Here is a 26924-nt window from a genome sequence, read left to right as displayed (position 1 = left end):
ATTGCCTGCGGACAAGCCTCGTCGATTGGAATGGGCCCAAAAAACACATGGGTCCGTCGAATATGGGCAACCCAGTATATTATGACCTGCCAGCATACCTATGATAGTTCTGCAGTCCTTTCCCGAGAGCGTAACTGCGAAATGAGTCAGTTTTTTGTCGTTAGTTCTACACATAACTTTTGCTGTTTTGTGGTCAGATTAGTGTGAGCCATAGCTTTCATTCGCTTTTTCATGTAGTGGTTCATTTCATTATATATTGTGTTTAGCGGTTTTGGTATGTCGTTCTCTTGTTCAAAAGGTAGTCTAACAGCACTTTTTGATATCTCATCTACTATTTCGTTCCCCATAATGCCTTTGTGACCAGGTACCCAATAGATATGCGGCCTACTGTTTGTGGCTAGCATTTATACGGCCTGCCTGCTCCGTTGAACATTTGTGGACTTAATACAATATGAGCTTATTGCTTTTATTGCTGCTTGACCAACCACGTATGTATATATTAATTGTTGAGTTCTTTCTAGTTCTAATGTACGCTAGCTGCGGAGGCTTTCCCCACAGCAAAAACGTGGAAAATATTGCTGTGGTCTGGCAGCTTGATAGGCTGCCTTATCCCTAGTTTTGACTAGTATATGGCCACTCCTACTCCGTCTAAAGTTTTAGAGCCGTCTGTATAGATGTGAAAAGTTCTAGGTAGGCAGCATCAATGAGACATTTAGGAGCGCCGTGGTTGCGATCTAACATAAATAAAATCGATGCGTTGATAGTCACTTTTGCCAGCGTAGATAAAGTTTTACATAAAAATACAGAAGAAGCAGCTTAGATTTCTTGCTTGGAACATTCAAAAGGGGCATTTATCAGCAAATAAATGACCGTATATTATTTTCCGTAGGTTTACCGCGATTTTCTAGTTTGAAAATAGCAAATAAATACAAGAAATCAAAAATCATTATAGCTATGAACATTATAACGAATAAATTTATATACAATGTACAGTAGAAGTCTTGTTAGCCTACCACTTTGAAGATGTTTTCTAAAAAATATCGCAAAAGTTGCTGAGTACTTTAATATTTTATTAAAAATTAAATAAATCCAATTGTTCCCGTGTTAAATACAAGGTGAAATTAAAAATAAACAAGATTAGCGTCATAAAAATGCTTTTGATGGCATCATCTTTTTAATGAGTTAGTGCACTGGAAGCTACATTCCTAGTCGACTTCCAGTAAAAGTTTGGTGACATTCGGTTCAGTGAAAGCGAAGTTATGGCGTCTTAAGTGTCAGTATCAAGTGTCAAGTATCATCGGTACAAAAATGAGTTTCGAACAAAGAGCTAATATAAAATTTTGTTTTAAAATCGGTAAAACGTTAACCGAAACATTTGAATTGACGAAAAAAGTTTATGGCGATGATTGTCTATCTCGTGCCAGAGTTCTTGAGAGATGATTACGAGGACATAAACGACAATGAACACACGGGCCACCCAAAATCAAGGATCATCGAAAACTCCATCGAAATTGTTCGTAAATTTATCAAAAATGAACCGAAAGCATCATTTAAATTCATGGATTCGGAGTTGAATATCTCAAAAACATCGATTTATCGCATTCTAACTCATCATTTGGGCTTACAAAGGGTCTGTGCACGTTTCACTTCGCAGAAGTTAACTGAGGACCAAAAATTGCTCAGAATTCAACGTTCGAAAGACCTCATTAAAGAGGCGAGAAAAGACGAGAACATCCTTTACAACAATGTAACTGGGTATGAAACGTGGTGTTTCTAACATGAACCTGAAACTAGCCGTCAAAGTGCCGAATGGAAGGGCCCAGATGAGCCACCAACCAAAAAATCGCGTTTGGAGAAGTCAAAAATCAAGTCGATGCTCATTTATTTTTACGATTCCAAGTGAATTGTCCACAAGGAGTTCGTATCAATGGATCAAACCGTCAATGCAATTTTCTATCTCGGCGTTTTGAGGCGTTTGTTGCATCGCATTTGTCGAATTCGCCAAAAGGCTTGTACCGACATCCTGAAGGACATTCCGGTCAATGACCTGAAACACTCTTCCGAAAAGCTTTTAGATCGCACAAAACAGTGTATCGAGGCCAGAGGGGACGATTTTGAATAAATAAACTCGAACTTATCCGAACAAAACTCCTGTCGTTTACTTTTTAGCTCAATCTTTTTTATTTTAGACTTCACCTTGTATAAGAAAATATAAAACACAAACTATCTCATTTTCAAATAAGAAGGAAAAAACCATAGAAAATCGAAAAATTTTCACAGCAAAAGTGTTTGAGAAAAATTACATTTAATATCTAATAGTGCTACTTGAAGTATGCCCGGGGTACTCTTGCCATGTTACCTACTTACCTACCATCTACATAGTAGGATATCCTCTCTTAGTCAGTCAGGCATTGCTTGAATCCAGTTTTTTGTATAATCCGAATTTATACATATATTGCCAGTCGATTTGAAGGCGGCTCCCATAGCCGTATAGGTTGGTGCGTGACTGCCATTCGGAACTCAGAGAGAAGGTAGTAAATTAAGAAAACATTTTTGGTTGCCCCTCAGCAGACATCGGCAAACCTCCGAGTGTATTTCTGCCATGAAAAATCTCCGCATAAAAAATATTGGCCGTTCGGAATCGGCTTGAAACTCTAAGTCCCTCCATTTGAGTAACAACAACGACTTTGAGAAAGTTTTAAGTGGATTTTTGAAAGTTACGTGGCGCTTCCTTAATCGTTCTTGCAAATGATTCCAGAAATGTTCTATAGGGTTCATGGCTGGGCTCTGTGGAGGCGTAGATAACAAATGAGGTACTTTTTGTATTTGCCACATCTTCACTATGTGCGCGGTGTGTTTGGGATCGTTGTCCTGCTGGACAATTTATCAAAAATAGTACTACTCCATGTAAGGCCGTTCCAATATTTTGCAATTATCGTTAGAACACATCATTTTCACGTTCCGGTCTTTTACGTTTCGACATTGAAACACGAGAAATCTCCTGAGCGGTCGTTTAAGTGTTAAGAAGGGTTTAAATTGACTCGTTGCTAGAGAAGCAAAGGAGTTTAATATATCGATAAAAATTATTCTCATAATATTTATATCGGAAACGGACTTTTCGTGCACTTACGAAAATTTAAAAATTTTGAAATACTCTTAAATTAAATGAAACCTCCCAGGCCATACATTTTTTCTGCAAAGTGCTCCACTGGTAATGCTTTTTCAGGATTTTATGATAGCTTTTCTATTCTATTAATGCTGTTGTACGGTGTAAGGACTTAAGCAAAAACACGCAACAAAAAACACCGCTACTGAAATTCAAATTAATGTTTTGGGATGAAAAAGGACTAACTGGAAGGAAGTGTAAATGTTCACGTTCGACAGCTAGGCGACTAAGGACACTGGGCGCTCCTTTCTTCGACAGCCTCGGACAGTGCGCCAACCTAAATCCAATCAATATCCTCCATCATATCAACAACTCTGGCTGGCTGTAGACATCTGCCTGTTGGAGGTCTCATAATGGTATCAAAACGGCGCTTTAGTGCTACTTGTGGAATGCCAGACTGGTACTTCAACCATTTCACTTACCTACCTACCTATTCATAAAAGTAGCGATGACTTTAATAAGCAACGTGGCATATGACACTTAATAATCAACTCGCCGAGATAGACGTGCTGACAGCCCAAATTGTAAGGCATCTACCCACGTATAGATAAACGAAAAATGTGCACAAAAGCGCATATATGCGTACACAAATAATTCTATGTGTGTTAATGATTGTTAGCCCAAAGTGGCGGCTGCATGTTGCATGTGGCTACTCGAAACTATTGTTTAGCCAATCTCATCTGATTGCGAGTTGTCTTGTGACCAGGCCCAAAGTACTTACAAACAAACAAAAGCGGATGTCCGTCTCAAGACGAGTGAGTCAGTTGTATAAAAAATTGGCTTTATCGCTGTTATAGATTTTTTCGCATTACAGTTAAGTGAAAGTGAATGTGAATGAGAATGAGAATGAGAAAGTGCAAAAAGTGAAAGCAAAGTTTGCGAAATTATTTTCGAGTCATGGCCTGCTAGTTGTTCGATTTCGTTTTTATTATCTACCCTCATTTACTTCCGTTCGTTGCTTATGTTATTGCACAAAGTTTTTTGCCTCCACACTCTGCTGGCGCTGGCAAGTGGTGTAGGGCGTTTCTATGAGTTCATTTTTTTGGGGTCACTCGAGCGTATGTTTTACAAGTCTATTAAGTTTGCATCTTATCTCTCGCTGACAGCTGCCGATTTTTATTCTGCGCCATACGCCACTTTTTCGTTTACTTTTCATGTGTGAGTGTGTGTGCGTGTACTTTTTGCTCCTTCACTTGATTTCGGCGGCTTTCAGTCATTCTTCCGTTGTAGTAGGCGTTTCCGTTTTCGCTGTGGCGTCGAAAAGTCGCGCGCAAACAAAGCAGAACAAACAAACTCATACTATTCTGTCACATCTATCAAGATGCTTAAGAGCTTAACATGCAGCTCGCCCATTTCCTTCGCACTTGAAGCGTATGTTACAGGCAGAAGATCTACCGTACGTTGTGTGCGTCGTAAATGAGTCAAGTGTCAATCAAGTGTCAACGCACGTTTTTATTATTTTCAATAAAGGAAATGTCTAAATAATCGAGAGTCGGTTTTTTGATTGCCGTAAGTTACTGACATATGTTTCAGTTTTTTGTTTTCAGCGATACACATCAATTAGATGGAGGTTGAAGTGGGACATTTAGTGGTAGTCGTGTGGTGCTTACCTGCTTCAAAGGTGTTCAGTCCATGATTTGTTAAAGAAAATCTTCTTGTGTGATTCTAGACTTAAGACTTTCTAACAGAGACTGGTCCATATTTATTTACGGGCTGCGAGCACCATGTTACTTCAGCGGGATCTTTCAAATATGCTGCGTATTACTACGTCACCCAATAGGGTTATCTAGTACAAGATTATGCAGGTTCTGCTGTGATGTAATCACCAATTGTGAGGCATTATGCCACAGGAGACTCAGAATCCTGGGCTCGTACCTACTAGAGGAGGAAGACCTACTATTGCTCCCTCCTAAGGAGCTGGTTCGATTCCTCGGTATACTAAATAATTATAATTTAGTAATTAGAGGCGCAAAATAGATCAATCTGGTCGCAGGGCATAAAGACCTTAGTCTAACCCGTACGGCCATTACCATTACTACATCACTGAACATAACATGGAAATGATACCACTTTATTGTAAACGATTTGATCTTTCGAAAGCAGTATTTTCTGAAGTTACAGACCTGTGCGGATAAGTCGCAATAGACGGATGCCCAAAAACTGATCAACGTCCAGGCCATTGCGGAAATTCAGACGGAGCTAAACAAGATTTATTCAAATTCCAACTGCTTAAGCTCGAGTTATAGCGCGGAGCCACGGCAGACATTTGAATATTTTATGCGTGAAGGAATTTTTCATTTGTACTATGAGGATAGTAAATTAAACATAAGCAAATCCAATTAGCCCCTAACAGCTAATACCATCGGCCTAGATGTCACACTTGAGCTATTCAAAAAAAATAAAATTCGTCAATGCCTTACACACAGCTTTTTTTATTCAATCTCACACCACCTTTATTAACAGAAAGTCCATGTCGATTCTATGTCGACTTTAAATGACTCAGCTGGCTATTATGCGAAGCTTTTTCGTGGCATAAATGGCTTCGGAGGTGTGCGATTCCTTGCCGAGAGTCGAGCGTTAATTCAGAATCGCTCTGTGGACATCCGAGACCGTCCAATGCACACTAGCCTATGCCCTGCTCTAAGCATACCTGTACATTACTGCTCTCACAGAGCTAAACCGGGTAAAAGTACAAATTGGTTTGAGTCTTAGGTTTGTGTAGTGCACGTCAGTGTGGTTTATTCAGCCTTCCTTCGTGGAGTCTCGTTTATTGAAAAAGCTTGATGCGCTGTGGTGGCGCAGTCATTATTAGAGCATTGTCTGAGCTGCGGGATGAGCCTTTGACAGAATGTATTCATAGGGCTTTTTAGCTGAAAAGGTTTATTAGCGCATATCCGTGTGTAGCCGCTAGTCCTCTTCAGGTAAAGAGCACTCCTAGGATGAGTCTTGCTCCCAAAGCGTGATGCGAAGCGGTTGCGAAATCGTTATTGAGTGCACTTCCATCGGCACCTTTTGTGAATATCTTTTAGTAGTCGTCACTGAATTTATGATGGAGAATTTTCATATCTTTTCCATCAATTTATAAGCTAGCGGGTGTCCACATTTGGCTCGGGTATGGCTAGAAGTTAAATTTCTTTAAGAAAATGCCCAGATGTTAGACATCGAGTTCAGTTGGATCTTGCGAGTGTATAGAGAGCGACCGTGGTTTAGGCACGGCTTCGATTCGAGTAATTACAACTGCGATTTTCAGCGATTTTTTTGAAAGAGGGCCTACAACATTTTATTATCGATTCTCAAAGGCTTCCCATATGTGCGGCCCTTCGAGTAATAAACTGCCAATCAGTACTTTGTGGTGCATACTTTTTAGAGGTGCATATTTTAGGCGAGACTTTCCCTACGAACTTTATAAATTGCTTTTCAGTGACTCTTTCAGCTCCGACAAAGGTTTAGTCAGAGGCGTTATAATACAATGTAAGACAAAGTGTTAGAAGTTGCGGTAAGAGAGCGTAAAATCTTCATTATTCTTTGCTATTTTTCTCACTAGCAAAACTGATTTAACCAAGCATTCTGTCGCAGCAATATTTAAAACAGAAGGATTCATGATGTTGAAATTTTGTATTGAGAGATGAGAGTGAGAAAAAATCTGCTTAAGCCCAAAGAAGAAAAAAGCATAGACGACACCACCATTTTTAAACATCATCGAAAACATCATTCCTTCGCCTCCAATCAATGTTGGAAAGTTCCACGATAATTCGTGTTTCAAAAGCTTGTACCGCCTTCCACTGTTCGACTGACACAAGCATTTGAGGGCCATTAGAAACAATCCAATTTTGTTTGCTAAGTCATCGCGTTTCTTAGCGAGCCTGCTGTAATAAATGGCCACATATGCGGCAGCCTCCTCCTTCAAGCCAGCCAAGTCTAGGCGATGCAGATGTTTAAAAATTGTCGCTCTTTGGTACAACCTCTTAAACTCAATCCTTGGCTGAAGGCATATTTATCGATGATTGGAAGCTGACTTTAGACATTCCGGGTTTCAAAAGCGGTAATAAAAGCGATATTGCAAATTACAGTCCAGTTTCCTTTCCAAATTATCTGCTGTATCTAAACTTTTTGAATGTGTTGACAAGGACAACTTATATTTTAGCGTTAAACCTCTAATTAGTGTTACACAGCACGGTTTTGTAGTTGCAAGATCTACGTTATCTAACTTATCGGTTTTTTCTGAAGATTGCCACGCAGGCTTCCAGAATGTTCTCCAAACTGACTCGATATACATGGATTTCTCTAAAGCCTTTGATAAAATCTCCCATACGATTTTAGTAACTAAATCGGCATGTCTCGGTTTTCATTCAACTTGCCTTGATTGGATTCGAACCTATTTAATAAAGAGATGTAGTACTGTAGTTATCGATGGAGTTTCTTTGAAACAGTTCATGTTGTTGTTGTTGTTGTTGTAGGAGCATAGACATTTCCTATACTTACATACGGGGAATGCTGCTGGAGTGACAGTACTTTCGGTAACGTAGAACCGACTGCCGTGGAAACGTTGAAACAGTTCATCGCCACCTCTAGTGTACCTCAGGGTAGTATTTTAGGACCTTTGTTATTTGATTTATTTATTCATGCTATTTTTTTGAGTTTTTCCTTTGCTAATTTTGCTCTCTATGCTCATGATCTAAAAGTGTATGCTGAAATAAGAAGTTCTAGTGATTCAATCACCCTACCGTCCGAGTGGAATAATTTATTTTCCTGGTGCCTTATGAATCGTCTATTTTTTAGTATTGAAATATGTCATAAAATCGCATTTTCTAAGCTTCAAAACATTCTTAGTACCTCTCATCATATTAATTATACATATCTTGCTTCGTCCGATGTGATAAAAGTTTAGGGGTTTCCTTTGATATAAAGCTTAATTTTATCACGCATTTAAATTATGCCGTTTCCAATTCACTTGCTATGCTCCCTTTTGTTCGGCGTCACTCATCGCACTTCACTGACCCATATACTCTTAAGATATTATCTCTGAGTTTGTTCAGTCCAAGTTAGATTATGCTTCTTTTGTTTGGAGACCTTATCATGCAGTCCATATAAATCGAGTGGAGAGGGTTCAAAAAATCTTTGTGCGTTTCGCACTACATTCACTCAATTTCTCAGATCCGAAACCATCATACGAATCTAGGTGTCATTTGATTAGTCTCTTTCCATTAAGTGACATCTTATCATTGATCTCATCAATGGAAAAATTGACTGCCCGGTCTTTCTAGAAAGAATTTAGTTTTATGTTCGTTGCAGAAATTCGCGTTGGCTGATCTCAAGTGTCTCTTAACCTTTCTGGATTTAGATCTTTCTGGCGCCAACACGTATTTAAAATGCAATTAAAAAATTACTTTCTATGTAAGAAATCGAAAAAAATTCTTTGTAAGTTATTGTTATTTATTTACTTCTATATATTTTTAGCAGTTTGTTGTCTTATGTTGATAATCTAATTTCACTACACCTTTTAATTTTAAAAATTGTAAATTTGTATTTTAGTTCTGAATTTACAGTAACCGACAAAAGTCTACATACACCCCCCAAACCAACGTTGACCAAAGTCTACATACAGTACGCAAATATCTTACTCAAGTGTGAAAAACTTCACTTAACTCTAAATAATATTGCTTCTTAGTATTTAGTTGGTCCACCATTAGCATCAATTACAGCTTGAAGCCGTCGTGGCATCGAGGTGACTAAATTTGTTAACTCTGCAGAAGTTATATTGCCCCAAGCTTTTATTAGTCGTTCTTTGAGTACTGAAGCGCTTGAAATCGGATTTGTGCTAATTTTTGCTCTAAAATTTCCCAGACATGTACAATAATTTTCAAATCTGAGCTTTGCGGTGGTGTATTAAATTGCCTTGGAGCATGGTAAAGCAGTCAATCCTTCACAATGTGTGTTGTGTGCTTTGGATCGTTATCCTGTTGAAAGACCCAACTCGGACCAAGCTCCAAAACATCCATCAAAGATTTCAGCTTGAGCTTCAGCCAATAGTGATTTGTATTCATAACGATCCATTTTACCTTCAATAAATACTAATCTTCCTACTCCAAATTCTTCGGACTCAGTGCAGTATTTTTTTCCTCCACACTTTTGCTCTTCAATCGCTACCGAATATATTAAACTTCGTCTCATCTGTAAACAAAACTTTTTGCCAAAAATCCATCTCCTTTTCCCTGTGTGCTTTGGCGAACTCCACTTATTTTAGAATCAAGCTGACAGCTGCGAGATAATTTGCTCAGGCGGCCACTGCGCTGTTTTTTTCGGTGGAACCACTATTTTTAAAGTTTATTACAAAGGTCTGGGCTGTTGGACTTAAGTTTAAGATTTTTGAAATTTCGCCATATGATTTTTTTCTTTCCTCTGCTGAATAACTAAATTTCTAACGTCAACTGATATTTATTTTCGACACATTCTAAAGTGTTTGTACTTTGTAAACAACGAAAGGGAGCGGTGTGTGTAGTTTTCTGTTGGCCACTGTATATCTTAAACGTCTGAACTTGTTCTGAACTTTGTTAGACATCTATACGTAAATGAATAAATAAATAAATATTCAGAAAGAATCAACGTATATGTGTTAGTGATGATTCCCCTCGTAAATCCGTGGGATTAACTTATGCGTTCACCGACTTTTTGGTGACTAGTCCCATTTTGAGTGCCATTCAGCAATTTAGGTAGAACTATCATAGGTTAGGGTAAGCTAATCTAGCTCGTTCGAGGGCACACACAGGGAATCCAATCCATTAATAGTATGGATAGAAACCATTTTGGATATCAACACTTTTCAGGAATTGTTTTGAGATGCCATCTAATATCTTAATTTCAAGCAAAATTTTAAACACTCCACATCGCTTACAATCTCACAATTCGTCCACTTCTTCCATTTACTACTTTTGAACGAATACAAAGTTCAACTATAAAATCAAAAGCATAATCGCACACCCAGACAACAGTGGCTTTACCAAAGCTGTTAAGTGTTGAAGATCGGATTTTACTCTTTTGCGCGCTCGAACGGCTGCAAACGCAATTTCGCCACTATTTTTGTTTTAGTTTTTCTGTTATTTTTTCTGTTTCCACGCGTTTTCATGCGCACTTTTTCACGCAACATTGAAATACTGCACGCCTGCAATTGTCCTCCTAAAACGCCTTAGCGCATGCAACACTTTTTGTGCGGTACACTGCCCTTTGCACATTTGGCCAACTGACTGTGTCATTTTTCGCGCCTTTGGTTAGCATTGTTGCTGTTAACGTTTTGCGAAATTCGTTCTAAGCGACAAACAAAAGCGTTGCAACATTCGAACACTTTGTGTCATGTTGCACAATGGTTGCCTGCTTGCTTGCTATTGCAGCTGTTTGTCTGTACCGCGAATGCCAGCATAAGTGTTTGTCTGTATGCAGTTGTGTGAGTGCATGTGTGTGCAATGTGTGTTACGTGTAAGTTGTTTTTGCCAAAGGTTTGTTAGTGTTGTTTAAGTGGCATGGCGCAGCACGCGCGCTTACAAGTTGCAATTTTGTTGCACACACACACTGTTGCACAGTGCATATAACTACTATGCGTACTATGTGTGGCTGCGTGTGTTTTGTGCGCTAGTGTTTCCAATGCAGTTACGAAGGCAGTTTGCCTGCTGTGCGGATTCCTGCTGATATCTCTATGTACATAGTTGCAAGCTGTTTTGCTTGTGTTTTGATTTTGTCTCTGCTTGCTGGTGTTACTATTGCTGTCGTTTTTGCTGCTTTTGTTGCTTTTACTGCTGCTGCTATTGTGCCTTTCAGTGGCGGTGAACGTGTCTCTCCACGCGTATATTTTCATTATATTAACGGGTGTTGGGTGTCGGCTCACTGCCTGGCTGCTGCTGCTGTTGCAGGCACAGAAGATGATGATGACACACAAATTGCAAGTCTCTGATGCATTGCAACTTTGCAGACAGACCTGGCAACAACACAACTTTAGCTGAAGTAACTGTGCAACTGGGAAGGAGAGGAGTTGGCAATTTGTAGGTTAAATTAAATGCGACCCGATATGAGTTTGGCATTTGTGAAAGGCTTTCAGGATGTATTTTTTCTGGAACTTGGGTAGTCGCTTCTTAGTTTTTTTCTGGTAGTGTCATTGCATTTGTTTGCTGAAAATATGAAAACACCTATTAAATTCTAAAATAATGATAATTTATATATCAAAATAACAAAACAAATTATTCGAAGCGTTTCTTTTGAATCTCAATTAATTCGAGCTTGTGAGACCTTCGTTTATAAAAAAATCAGAGAAAAACTGTGCATTGCACGGGGGTTCCACTTGTATGGAGTACCGGTCAAAAAACGTTTTCTTTAAACCAAATGAGATTTCCCAGTGAAACTCGATACACTTATTGCGCTTTGGCCAGGCTAAGTTGGTAATGCAAATATTGAAAACGGATCAAAACTATGTATGCCGTCTGTTGATGTAGTGGAGGAAATCAACGATGTCTATGTTGGAGAGCTGCATCAGACAATCCCCGAAAGGCACACTACGGAACCTCAAGCGCCTAGCCGCCAGACCCGGACATTTGCAAAGAAAGTGTTCAACAGTCTCTTTCTCTGCCGGATGCCCACAATTCCTGCAATGGGAGTTATACGGAAGTCCAACCTTCTTCGCATGAGTTCCGATCACCCAGTGAACGGTGACCACCGCTATGAGTTTTGAAATTGAACGGCGGAGCCCCTATCACTTTAAGCGACCTGCTTCTTTCGTACTTCGGACCAAGTGTTTTTGAGATAACACACGATAAGATAGAACTCCATCTGTCTTGCGCTGTTTTAAGAAATAAATTGTGCAGTTTCCCTTTAACAACGATCAAGGAATACTGATGTCTGAGAAGGGACTAACTGAACCCGGTTTGTTCGACCCTTTCCTGGCAAGCTCATCGGCAATATCATTCCCCTCTATGTTCCTATGCCCTGGAACCCAGATAAGAGAAATGTTACTTGCAGATTTGAAACGTTTGATATCCGCCCCACAGGAGTTGACCAAAAGAGAGTTGCAGCAACGCGACGACAGGTCTTGATCGGAACTTGGCTATCAGAAAAGATATTTATGTCTCCCTCTCGACAGTGATCCTACAGGCATGCAAAATGCTTCATTGTCGCTGTTGGGAGGGCGACATAAGCGACAGCAATCCGTAAGTATTTGGCATGCCTGTAGGATCGCGAAGATCTCTGCTTGAAAAACATTGCTAGTTTTCGGGAGTTTAAAGGAGACTGCAATATTGGCCGGCTTTGAGAAAACTCCCGCTCCATATACAGAGATCATGTTGGATCCATCGGTGAAAACAGAGGTACTTATGCCCGTGCAGACTCTCCCCTCCTTCCAATGCAGCCTGTTTGGAAAATAGAACTTGCACAATCCTCAAAACCCAGTTGGCGGATGGAGAGATTAGCACAAAATCCAGAGAAGGAAGGAGAAATCTTCCTTAAAATGTGACAATGCCCTACAGAAGATTACCTCCAAAGGCCAACCTCTTTCCACCTAATATCTCTCTGAACGGCAATAGATTGAACCTGAAGATCAACGGGAAGTACGCGCAGATGATGAAGTGTGGCAGTGAGGCAGGTTTTACCCATCAAACTAGGCAGCCATATGTTGAAATTGGCTGAAGCACTAAGTTGTATATCCAGAGTGTGGCACGTCGCTTGATACCCGATTTTTTGCCGAGCCGAACATAAATTTACAAGAGTACAAAGCTATACTGGCCTTGTTAACTCGATTTTCGATGTGCAGCCTCCGCTGGATGTTGAGGTCAAGTATTATACCAAGATCCTTGTCTTCCAACGAGTGCTTAAGAAACTGGTTGTTTAACCTGGCAAGTCTAAAAGGTGGAGGTTTGTATTTTCTGGTGTATAGCATCAATTCCGTTTCTTCAGAGTTGATTCTGAGAAGGAAACTGGCAGTTCATCAAAAGAACATATGTATATAATAAGCAAAAATATAAGTATGTACATAAAGTCACACACCTCCTTCAATATTGTTTCCATATGTTTTGGTAGTTTATTACCAGTATCCCAACAATGAAGGGCTCGGAAATCAAATGCAACCGACTAAAAACTAATTTCGGTGTGAAAGGTTTACCTTTTTATAAAATTTAGAAAATTCACACTTTATAATGAGTAATGATAGTGGCAATAAAAGAAAACGCTTGACTTAATTTTGCCAATTGTGGTTTTTTGTTTTTACGTAAAAAATGCATTGAAAGCCTAACCTCGTCAGTATGAAGATTTAACTCGAACTAAACCTCTTGCCGTTTGAGTACCAATCCCCCTGGTACTGGTACTACCGTCGAGTATTTCGTCGGCAGGCGACTAGGCCCTAGACTCAACGTCCATTACGGCGCAATACGTCAAAAGTAGTATCTGCTTGTTACCATACATTCTTAAAATCATTTGAGGAGTGAGCTGGAAGTGGAATTCTGCCCGCTCATTTCACACGTATTCACTCACTCGTTCAATCAGTCGTTGTTCAGACGTCAACGAAGTAACATAAATGATGGCATTGTAAATTTTTTCGTATATCACCAACACTCTTAGTTTCGTAAACAAACCGCTGCCACAACCCATGTGATGTGAACAAATCAGCTGATTCTTTCAAATTCGCTGAGAGCCGGTTAACGGCATGATGTTGGCCAGACCTGCTGATTTCTTTTCTTCTTCTTCTCCTTAATTGGCGCGATAACCACTTACGCGATTTTGGCCGAGTTTAACAAAGCGCGCCAGTCGTTTCTTTCTCGTGCTAACCGGCGCCAATTGGACACACCAAGTGAAGCCAAGTCCTTCTCCACCTGATCTTTCCAACGCAGAGGAGGCCTTCCTCTTCCTCTGCTACCACCAGCTGGTACCGCATCGAATACTTTCAAAGCCGGAGCGTTTGTATACATTCGGACGACATGGCCCAGCCAACGAAGCCGCTGGATCTTTATTCGCTGCGCTATGTCTATGTCGTCGTAAAGCTCATACAGGTCATCGTTCCATCGTCTGCGATATTCGCCGTTGCACACGTGCAAAGGTCCAAAAATCTTACGCAGAATCTTTCTCTCGAACACTCCAAGCGTCGCTTCATCGGGTGTTGTCGTCGTCCAAGCTTCTGCGCCATACGTTAGGACGGGCATGATGAGAGTCTTGTGCTGATTTCTTTTCACCGTCCCTTAATCCGGCAACTATTTCTTACTTCATTTAAACTATTAATATTTATGTTCGGAAAGTGTGCAAAGAGCAAAGAGTACAGAGAAAATATCCAGAAGCCACCAGTACATGGTGATTAATCCAATATTCGCAAGTTTTGATTGAATATCTTAGACAGAAACTAGGTGTAACAAAAAATACAAATAGGACCTAATCATTCAATTTAAAATATCTGTTTAAACACTGAGCTGAACACATTTGCTAGGCCATATTTACGAGTCAACAAAGGAGACTGTTCTGATTGTGATTTCATGAAACTCAACAAGTAAAGGGAATTAGTGATAATGGATTTCGAGAAAGCAGGTATGTTGACATATTTCTCATTCCAAAACCTTCTGTACTTAACCGAACTTTGTTTAAGCTGACTAGAAGTGTCGCTTTTTTTTCTTCAAACTATAGTATTTAGAAATGAAACAGAGCTTTGGTAATGTTGCCGCGCATTGCCACCAAAGAGTCTTTCACTATTTCAAAGAGTATATATTTTACTTCAGATTTTTTCTTTGCTTATGTATGTACATCTTTTTATGTTTATGGACTAAATCTTTTAATGTGTGGATAATCTTTCAGCCGACCAAACTAAAATCAAATTTATCATTGCTTGTGCGTTCTTGGAGTCTGCGTTGTTCAGAACGGTCTCCGACGACATGACGTCCATTGTAACGGGCCTATGTCTACTTGACCTGGTAAAGCAGAAGATGTGTGCAGGTAAAATCATAAAGCGCAATCAAAACCAAAGATATCCGTGAGAACAAATAGAAATTTTAAATCAGCGCAATGTAGCCCAATAACCGCCTTGATGGGGTAGTTCAACAAAAGGACTCACTACCTCATTCCCAGGGTGTAAGAATGGCTCGAAAGAAAGCACGGGAAAGTGGATTATTACCTTAACCAAATCCTTAGTGTTCAAGGATATTTTAAAGCATTATTTTAGGCCTGACGATACTCCATACTGCGAGCAGGATATGGAGTATGCACTTTTCGTATGCCCCCGTTTTAGAAGACTTAAGGAAGCTATAGAAGATAAACTCGGCTAAATTATAACGCTCGAGAATCTACTTATAGTGCCATTGATGCTGAAGAGCAACGTTATTGCAACGACACGCATTTATATCCAGCCAGGGACTGTCACTCCAGCAGCATTCCCCGTATATGCGTGGGTAATATTTGTGCTGCTACAATAACAACAACAATAGCAACGAGGCATGTGGCTGCCGAAGTAATGCAGGCAACGCGTAGTGCGAACGCCAAGAAATTGTCTAAGCCAACAAATGCGAGAATGCAAGTAAACTGACGATGACAGATTTATAAACTAACCTTTCTGTAGTACGAACAGCGACATGGCGGGTGGGGTCGTACAGATCCGGAGATGACGTAGTAGCTGAAGTTACTCTCACAAATTTCCTTCGGATGACCAAACTTTTTAATCTATAATCCTTGAGACAAACTTTATAATATATCAGCCTACGGTCTAAAGAACAGATTGGCCTTGAAGACATAAAAGAGTTGTACATTGGCATGAGTACTAAGTATGGAATGACTAACGGACACTCAATAACTAATTTTGAAAGGGAGTTCATTTTTGATCCACTTCTTAAAGCAAATTATGTAGTATATGAGACGTCATAGGAGAACATAAAAATGTTCACATTTTCATATTTTCATTAAAAAATTATCTAATCTTCTTTTGTTATCCCCTCTCTCTTTCTCTCTCTCTCTCTCTCTCTCTATCTCTCTTTCTCTTTCTATCACTTTACTGGCAAGCGTTCATGGTCCATTCACCATCCATTTCACATGATAAATTATTAACGCTGACACTTGTCTGACGTTTGTCTGCAGCGATTTAAAAACTACTTAAAATGTAAATATTGTTGCCACTGTCATTGCGACTACATTCAACATTCAACATTCGAGAACAACACCAACACCAACACCAACAGCTAGCAACAGCGCAGCATTATTTACATGCAGTGACGCTGTGGTTGCTATTGTTGTTGCTGTTGCCGATGTTTTTTGTTATTTTAATCACTTCACTTGTCTACTGACGTTGATTTTCTTGTTGACATTGAAAAAATATGTAAAAATGTGCTGTCAGTGCTGTCACTATGAACAGGAATACACGGACACACAAACTCAGGCAGTTGCTGAAAGACACCAAAAGACTCTGGCATATCCTTTCACTTCTCCGACATTTCCTACATCGTCAATTTCCCTGTTTGCCGCCGTCACCGGTGATGGTGTTGTTGTTAATGTTGCATGCAATGTACAAACGCCACACTCACACACACACACACATATGCATACACCTTGCGGCTTACACCTACACATCTACACACTTGCGCACACATATTCTATAACAGTATTTATTCATTCAACAGCAGCGCAGTGGTGGAGTAGCATAAACCAACACGCACTGACAAGTGACTGATGACACGTCTCCAACAACAAGAACAACAACAACAACAGTGGTATTGCTGTTACTTCTTGTTGCTACAGAAAGTAAGTAGTAGAAACACTGACAACAACGCCATGACTGCGTAACTAACAAGAATTAAGAAGAAGAGTAGCAGAATTAGTGGCATTCAGTGCTTCGCTATTGAACCATAGCAACTGGATGGCAAGAGGTGAAAGCTATGAAGAGTAGGAGCGGCTGCTGAAAGATTTTCACGCGCAATCAAAGAGTGCTGCTGCGCTATAATGGAGTATTTAGCATGATTTGGTTAAATTGACATACTCCAGAGGAATAACAAAAGCGGTTTGTCAGTGGCAAGGGTAAATTGAGTTTCAATGCGTAGAGAAAATAGTATCAGCAGAAAAGAAGTACAGGTAAACAGAAACATTAAGTTAATAAAACTAAATATTTAAAAAAAGGGTATGCGTGAACGGAAAGGGTTTTTGATCAGACGAAGGCGCATATTTTATTTATTTACTAAATATTTACAAATAAATTAGTAGGCCCTGACAGGTGGCACTAAAGATTATGAACTACACAGATCCAGTATACAGATAAGCAGTCGAGCTCGCAAAGATCAAAATAAAGAATTGTATTCCCCAACATCTTTTCTTTTGTTCAGTACAACATTTACTGAAAACCAAATTCGGATGATTATATTAATATAATTTTTTATAAACCACACACATTAAAAGTACTCAAAAGTTTGAAATTGTTCATAATAAAAAAAGAACTTTTAGCAATAAAAACTGCATACTTTTATTATAAACAAACTTTAATGCGCCGGCACGCGCCTAAGTCTGAGCTCATTTTCAATGGAAAGCGTTTGCTTCTGAGTATTTTTATTCACTTTATCCTGACCTTATACTGCTCATTTATGAACTGAGGACTATCAAAATTCCCTTCGCAAGCAAACTTAATCTAGCGGAAGCTTTTCAGCTATGAGTTCATATAAGCCAGATGCACTGGCGTTTTATAACCAAAAATTATACAACCAACAACAATAAAAATCGAATAAGATAGACTTGAACATATTGGGATAACAGTAATTCGTCTTTGATATGCCAAAATGCGTAATAATTTACGATGACATCGATAATAAAAAAATCATAATTCTTACTTTTTACGACTGACGCGCACATATGGATATGAAAGTATGTATGTATGTATATATGTGAGACTCACACATACACATATATGCGCCATGTGCATACATATGTACGAGTGTGCTTATTCAAGTAAGCTCTCAAATCATATCAATGGCTAATAAGGCAGCAAATCGCCAATTTTTTTAACTTCTGTGCTGTACCTTCGAACTTTCTTATTCACTTATTACAGGAATGTTGGTATCCCTTGTCTTGTTGCTAATATCGCTTTAGGAGCTGCTATTTGCCATTTACTAATTTCCAGTCAATTTATCAGCACATTTATGCTACAAACTTTCCATTACTTCTGTTATTTTTTTTGTTTTTGCATTTCTTTATTTTTCGTTTCCCATTTTGCTTTATTTATGTCGCACCGCTCGATCTGTTGAATAATTGAATGCCAATAAATAATACCAAAAACGGCAGCAATCACGTTGATGTTCGTTTAACGATTTTATGTGGCTGCTGAGCGCATTCTTGCAAACACACACACACACCTACACACCCAAACATATATGGCACGAAATGCTTGCATACTTCTTAGCGCAAAAGTGTCTGCTCACTGAAGCGTTGCGATATTTTTGTAACTTCATAAAAATGCTTTAAAAAAGTAAACAGCAAAAGCTGGAAAATAAGTGGAAAAGTATAAATGCCAGTTTGGCCTTCATTTATGAAGTTATTAGTAATTTCGCTTGCTTCATTAACTTTATCCGCTGTGTGCTATGCCCTTTGTGGCTGTTCATTTTATGGCTGGAAAAAATTCGAAATCAAATTAAGTGTGCAAATGAAAGAAAATTTGCAATGAGTTTGATTTATTTGCATTTGCGTTTTGTCGCTTTTTTTCTTTTTTTTTACTTTCGAGTCTGCAAAGTTTCATGCTGAAAGACTGTTAGACTGACTGAATGGAGTTTTTGCTGTTTGGGGGAAGAGTAACAGAATTCATCAAAGCCAATGTATAAAAAGTTAACGAAATGTGTGCGATGTATTTTTATGACTATTTGGATTATAATTAAAAATCGATATTAAGTTGAATTATTCATGTGCATACATACATATGTATGTATGTATGCTTGTATGTAAAAACCTTTGACGGCAAGCAACTTCATTAATTAATTTAAGCGTTCAAGCGGAGTAGTAAAAACATTAGGTTAGGTTGGAACAGACAAAATTTTCGTCAAGAGTGGGCAGAAAAAATATATTTTAATCTGCATAATTTTATTTGGCGTGCCTCCAGGAGTTGAATTTGGCCAAAAGTCTAGCGTCATTATTGATGATAATGGATGGCACAAAGGTCTACAATCTTCAATGGCGGAAAAAATAGGAGCGACTGTCTTTTGTATGCAATTTTCTATCCAAAAGTCTTTCAAACTTCTTAATTACTATACCAGAGTGTATTTCAAGCTGAAATGTTTGTCACAACAAAAGCAGCTGAATTGGATCTGGAATTAACTTCTCTTAATACTCGGACAAACCTTTTCATTTATAGTCAAGCGGCTATTAAATCAACTCTGCGGGATTGGGCTGGTTACTAAAGGGTTTTCCAATAACAGGAGTTAGATGTTAAACAAGAGAGATGATTAACGATTTTTTGTGGTCGGAATTGGATGGTATTCATCTGGACAACGTGGCGTTACGTGCCACACAAGGAAAGAAACCATAGACCTTTTACGGGAAAAGCTTCCGGACTGTGTTATCTTTCGAAGAGGTGATCACAATTGGCCACCGAGACCTTGTGACTTTTTTCTTTGCGACCACGTGAAAGAGAAGGTCTACGCCAACAGCCCAGGGTCGTTTGAAGACCTCAAAGATGGAATTCGTGAGGCTATCGAGGACATCGGGCAGCCACTTTGCAATTCGGTTAAGGAAAATTTCAAGAAAAGCATATATTGTCCTGTAAGTGTGGTCGTGGTGGTCATTTGCCCGATGTTATTTTCCACTATTAACGCCATACCTTTCTCTTTATAATGAAATAAACATCCGATCATTTATATTAAAAAATAAAAAAAAATATTGTAGGACTCGACAAGTGTGCCTAGAATCGTCATACTTCTAATCATTGAAGGATCTTGCTGACAAAAGGCTGAACGGCTTGTTAAAACTCGCAAAGATGTGCATTATGAACTAAATAAAATGCTATACTCGACTCCAAATACGAGGTGTGTTTAAAAAGCTTCGCGAATTTTGTGTTTTTTCAAAAATTATTTATTCATTCATTAATAGCTATTTTGTCCCCTTCGAAGTAATCCCCATGAGATATTATGTACTTGTGCCAACTTTTTTTCCAATCTTCGAAGCACTTCAAAAAATCTTCTTTTTTTTTGTATCTTGTTCAGCTCCTCCTTCGATACCGTCTTTATCTCATCAATCGTACCGTAGCGTCGTCCTTTCATGTGCCTCTTCAGTTTCGGGAACAAGTAAAGTCACAGGGGGCCAGATCTGGCGAATACGGAGGCTGTAGCATCATTAGTGTGTTGTTTTTGACCAAAAAGTCGGGCACAAGCAACGATGAGTGAGCAGCCACTTTTTGTTCTTCCACTAATCGGGGCGTTTCTGGCGGATTGCTTCGCGCTATATCCTGTGCGCATAACTTGCAGGTAATATTCCTTATTGACCGGTTAACCCTGTGGCAAAAGCTCATGATGCACAACGCCCCTGCAATCGCAGAAAACGGAAAGCAAAACTTTTACATTCGACCGAACTTGGCGCGCTTTTTTCGGTCTTGATTCGTGCGGCAGCTTCCATTGAGATGATTGAGCTTTGGTTTCCACGTCATAACCATAAACCGGCGATTCGTCACCAGTTATGACCCTCTGGAGCAAATTTGGGTCGTCGCGAACGTTCATGCGATGCTGCTTTTGGTCGAAATTGAACAGTTTTGGTCGAAATTGAACAGTTTTGGTACGAATTTTGCGGCGACCCGTCTCATGCCCAAATCATTGAAAAAAATCGAATGGCACCAGCCAATCGATATGTCTTGGTCCTTAGCAACTTCTCTAACGGCGATTCGAGGATTGGCCAATACCAGTTTCTTCACTTCAACAATTTTTTCGTCTCTTGTTGAAGTGCTCGGGCGTCCGGCACGCGTTTCGTCGTTCACATCTCCTCGGCCTTCTGAGAACATTTTGTCCAAAGTAGCTTCGCTTCACAGTCTATCTAATGGACGCGTGATCGCCATAACTCGGAAACTATTTGACGAATTCAATTCTTACAAACTGCATTGTTTGGGCTTAAAATATTTATAATACAAAATACTATATTCTAATAAAATATATAGTCACCCCCAAGAGCTATAATGGCTTCACATCTTTGAGTCAAATTTCGTTTTAATTTCTGCAAGTTGAGGAGGTAACCGGCTGCAAATGAGTCGAATTTTTCTTGATAACTGTTTGACCGTCCATATTTGTTTTCGTTTGAGCTTCTCCTTGACTCTTGCCCAAACATTTTCAATAGGGGTAACATCAGGCCGGGAGTGTGGAGTCTAATTCAACGTTTCGATTCTTCCATTTCCAGTCTAAACACCATCGGCTTCCTTGCTTGGGATCGTTGTCTTCTTGCAAAATCCAAGGTTGGCTAGTTCTTCCAAAGATTTTCGTAGCTGATAGTAAATTTTATTCATCAAAACTGGTGGTCAACGCAAATAAACGGCCTAATCCTTTTTCGGAGAAGCAGCCCCAAATATGAATCTTAACTTGATATTTAACTGTTCGTTGAAGATGTCGATTATCAGTTGTACAAGTTATCATATCATGCCTGCCCTAATATTTGACCCAGCAGTTAGCATTGCTTTGATCTTGTTTTTCACAAACAAATACGCCGTCCATAAATTCTGCCTAGTAATCATCACGCCGTAATATGTCCAGTTATGGGATCCTAACGTGATCAGCAGTAACAATAAAAAACAGCAAATCCCTTTACGGTACCCAGACACCCAACTAAGAGCATTGCTTAACAACAACTTAACAGTGGCGTTCGCTAACAATGCATCCCAATAACAGTATCACCAAACACACAAGATCAAGGCATATGACAACAACAACAACATAGACAGACAAGGGGTATTTAAGGTGGCAGCTTAGAATAAGAAGAGGGTTATTTGATTTATTGATTGACAACGGGACTAAATAAATATATGTAAAAAAAAGTAAAAAAAGTGTTTTAATATAAAGTGAAAAACTTAACTTACACCAAGACCGACGTAGGCAACTATTCGCCCAAAACGGAGATTCATTCGTGAATATTACGTTTGCCCGATTCCATTCTGAATTTTCCTTAGCCCAAAAGACTTGCGACTTCTTTCAATGTGTGATAATGGGAGTAGCGGTTTGCTCCGGAATTTGAGGCGTTCAGCACGTAAACATTCTCGAATCGTGTTTTCGGATACATTAACACCACTTTTTCTTAAACCGCTTCAACTTTACGCATTTGTAAGTTCAGCTTTGTCACAAACAAATCAATGGCCTCCTTTGCACAGGTAGTTTTTTTTTTTGGGTCTCGTCCGGGTAAGTCGTCAACGTTTTTAACTTTGGTGTGCCAATGCGTTTGCCGTAGCCGAATGGGTTGGTGCGTGAATGAAGAGAGAGTTTTTTCTAATAACGGTCGCCCTTCGGCAGGTGGTTTGCCATTTGTCGAGTGTTTTTCTTCGAGGTTCTCAAAAAGCGGTTTGCCAAGGGCTATCATCCCCACCTTACATAAGGCAGGGCATACACAGAGGAAGTGAAAGATAGTTTTCTTTACCTCCGGTTGATGCCAACTATGACAGTATGAATTGTTAGTAATACCAATTTTGGCAGCCTGCTCTCTTAGGGACCAGAAGCGAATTCTCACTGCTGTGGGTTTACAGGTGCTCATATTTATCAATGTTGACGTTTGTTTGTGGTTTTAGGTGGACCATAACGTTCTGCTAACTTTGCATGTCGCCTGGTTTCTCCATATGCCGTTCAAATGTTTTTAAAAGCAAGGTCGACAGATTAATTCGCCTAAAGTTCTTCACTGATTCATGTCCCCTTCTACCTACGGTATGAAGACGACTCTAACAGGTTTCCAGCTATTTGGAATATAACCTAGGCTTAGACACCCTTCGAAAATTTCCATTAGCGAGGGTAGAATATTATCAAGAGTTTCCTGTAACATCTTGGGAAAGATCCCGTCAAGGCCTGGAAATTTGAAAGATGCAAATTATTTGATTGCCCATGCAAGCCTCTCTTTTGTGGCTATTACATCGGCAAGAAGCTGTGGGTTTCGGCAGTTATAGCGGCTGCGCCGGATTCTCCCAACATCGCTATCGTGAGCCCTACATTCCGGAAAATGAGTGTTTAAGAGAAGTTCTACAGACTCGTCGGCCGTAGAAGCCCAAGTGCCATCTGGCATCTTAACCTAAGAACCCATTGAATGATATTTGGACAAAATATGGCAGAACCTCTGGCAGATTCGATCGAAGAACAAAAATTGCACCAGCTCTCCTTCTTGGCGGCCCTAGTTGCCTTTTTGTACTGTCTCCGACTTTCTCTGTACAGTTGCCAGTTACCTATTGAGTAGCTGTGATTAAAATTTTATCTGACTTCTTCCCTTAATTTCGAGAGCTCATTGCTCCACAAGCAAAGATAAGATTTTTTGCTATATTTAATTGGGCACGACGTTTTATAGGCCCTACTGATTGCCTTTTCCAATGTTGTAACCCTACTCTCAAGGTTTTCCGTGAGCGTGATTTGGCTGATTGGAATTCTTCCTAATAAATCCATTCAAGCTTCAGAGTTATTGTATTTAGAAAAAATGCATGCTTGAAAACTTAGATACAGACCTGCTAGAGCTTTAGAAATTATTTAAAATCTTTTAGTCCACAAATACCTAGCGCTTATAACTAACTACACTAAGCAAGAATTTTAACGTATATTTCAATACTTTAGTTGTTATTGTAACTTAAAAATTTTAAACAAAGTATGAAAGGAAGATTCTCCAAGTTTTAGTCTGCTTTTGTACTCGTAGGAATGAAGCCCAACAAGAAGAAGGAAGCAAATGCTAGCTAACAAAGTGAAAGTGGCTGCGTGACAATCGCACACACTGACAAACACAATCAATGAGCATGTGTGCCTGTACAAATATTACAATATAAATACATCAACATTCATACACTTACAATTTCGCAATCACAAAGCAACAATCACACAGCCGCATTATTTCTAGTTATGAATTGGTTGGGTCGACTTGTACTGGCGCACACACACACACACAAACATATTTTGCTTTCATGCGAGGCTGTGTGTTCACCGATTATTTTCCTTTCAGCCAGGCATTCGAGGCATCGTTTGCCATCGAACGACTATCGCTTTTTGTGCGACATTTTGTCTCGAGCTGGCAAACGTAGCTGTCCTGCCTTTTTTCTCCCTTCATCTTGAAATTCCACTGTCACTTGATTTCGTCCTGCATTTCGCTTTGTGTGTGTGTGTGTGCATAAATAGATACTGTTATTGAAATGATATTTTGATTAGCTTTATTGATTGCAAATGTGTAACGTTCAGATTTGTAAACGTTTATGTCATCTAATAACATTTCAATGCCAGTCCAATTCCATACATTGCCCCGCCTCAAGAATGTGTTTTTATTGTTGGTCTTTGTGCAGAGAAATGTTTTTATATCAATGAATTCTACTTTTATACTTTGTTACGATTTCCATTTTTGTTGTTGTAGTTCTTTGATTGTTGGCATTTTATTTGATTACTTTGATTGGAATCGCTTTAAGCAGTTGACTTTGTAGCATACAAATGAATGCAAGGAAATGAAAGCAGTGAAAGGACAAAAAAGGACTAGAAGAATTTCATTAATTGCAAGTGAAATTTGAATTATAGTCCTATGATAAATCAATAGGTTTGAATGGCGCATAGGAGAAGTATTTGCTTTTCAATTATTCATAAACATGAAAGAGATAAAAAGGGCTGCACTTATCATCTCATTGCTGATATAATATTTTTTTGTATTCACGGATAAATTATAGATATAGATTACATTCTCGATTGAAACAATACTCGTATACCTGAATTTAATACATCTCAATATTTTTGCCGTATAACTAAAAAGATGCAGCGCAATACCACAGATTTTATGGGAACAGGGGAGGAGCTCTGCGACACGCTTGATATGTACAGGAAGTTTCAGATCTGCACCCTCTACATATAAAATACAAAGTCTTCCATGAAAATAATCAAAACATAACTATGACCGATAACAATATTTTTGAATAATACAAATCTAGATAGCCCATTTAATAACTTGGAAGAACGTGCAACATTTTTAAGCCGGAAAAATTGATAAATTGATTAATAAAAAAAATTTTTCGCAAAATATTCACAGGTTAGTTTTATTGTTAGTTCTAAGTTCTCGCTGTTTTTTTTTTTTTGATGAAAATACAACTTTATTCTGAAAAAATGGTGACAAGGGAATCATTGAAAGTATTGCCCATCGCTGGCTACTACTTTATCCCATTTTTCTGGTAGATCTTGTATACCGTCACGGTAAAACTGTTCATCTTTTGAGGCTATCCACGGATCAAGCCATTTTTTGATGTCTTCATATGAATGGAACTGCTGGTCAGCTAGACTATGTGCCATCGATCGGAACGGGTGATAATCGGACGGTGCAATATTTGGAGAATATGGCGGATGGGGTAGGAATTCCTATTTCAGTGGAGGTAGGTTTTAACGGGTTTGGCAGAGTGAGGCCGAGCGTTCTCATGCTGTAGAATCACTTTTTCATGCCTCTCCGCGTATTGCGGCAGCTTCTCGCGCAGTGCTCGGTTCAATCGCATCAATTGAAGTCGATACCGTATACCGATCCCCAGAGATGGTTTCGCTTGGTTTTAACTGTTCATAATAAATAACACCAACTTGGTCCCACCGGCGGCGGCCGTAGCCGAATGGGTTGGTGCGTGACTACCATTCGGAATTCACAGAGAGAACGTAGGATCGAGTCTCCGTGAAACACCAAAATTAAGAAAAACGTTTTTCTAATAGCGGTCGCCCTCGGCAGGCAATGGCAAACCTCCGAGTGTATTTCTGCCATGAAAAAGCTCCTCATAAAAAATATTTGCCGTTCGGAGTCGTCTTGAAACTGTAGGTCCCTCCATTTGTGGAACAACATCAAGGCGCACACCACAAATGGGACGAGGAGCTCGGCCAAACACCCAAAAAGGGTGTACGCGCCAATTATATATATTTATATATATAACTTGGTCCCACCAAATACATAGCATAACCTTCGCAGCGTGAATATTCGGCCGAGGCGACGACGTAGAAGCATGACCGGGCAGTCCCCATGACTTTTTTTCTTTTGATTGCTGTATTGAATCCATTTTTCATCACCCGTCACCATACGATGAAGAAACCCCTTCCTTTTTTGCCGATGGAGCAGTTGTTCACAGGCGAAAGAACGACTTTCAACATCCCTTGGTTTTAACTCATAAGGAACCCGAGTCCCCTGTTTCTGAATAATTCCCAAAGCATGCAACCGCTTGGAAATGGATTGGCGAGTAACTCCTTATACTGAAGCAAGCTCTTATTGCGTTTGACATGGATCCTTATTGAGTAATGCCTCTAATTGAGCGTTTTTGGTGTTTCTTCATGCGGCGCGCGGACGGTCGTCAACAAAAAAATCACCGTCTGTGAAGCGACGGAACCAATCGCGGCACATTGTTTAACTTAAAGCAGCATCTCCATAAACTTTTTATAGCGCTCGATGCGCTTCAGTCGACGTTTGTTTTTCGAATGAAAGAGGAAAAACAACACTTCCCGCAAATGGCGATTATTCGGCATAAAATCAGACATTTTCACAACACCACAAGTAGATGACACCAAAAGAAAATCACTGATGTGTCGAAGCAGTTTGTTTATCATATGTCTAAGCTTGGTTTATGACGTTTAAGTTATGTTAGAAT

This window comes from Anastrepha obliqua, chromosome 4 (genome assembly GCF_027943255.1).
Source record: "Anastrepha obliqua isolate idAnaObli1 chromosome 4, idAnaObli1_1.0, whole genome shotgun sequence".
In the NCBI taxonomy this organism is placed as follows: Eukaryota; Metazoa; Arthropoda; class Insecta; order Diptera; family Tephritidae; genus Anastrepha; species Anastrepha obliqua.
This window is presented reverse-complemented; position numbering follows the sequence as displayed.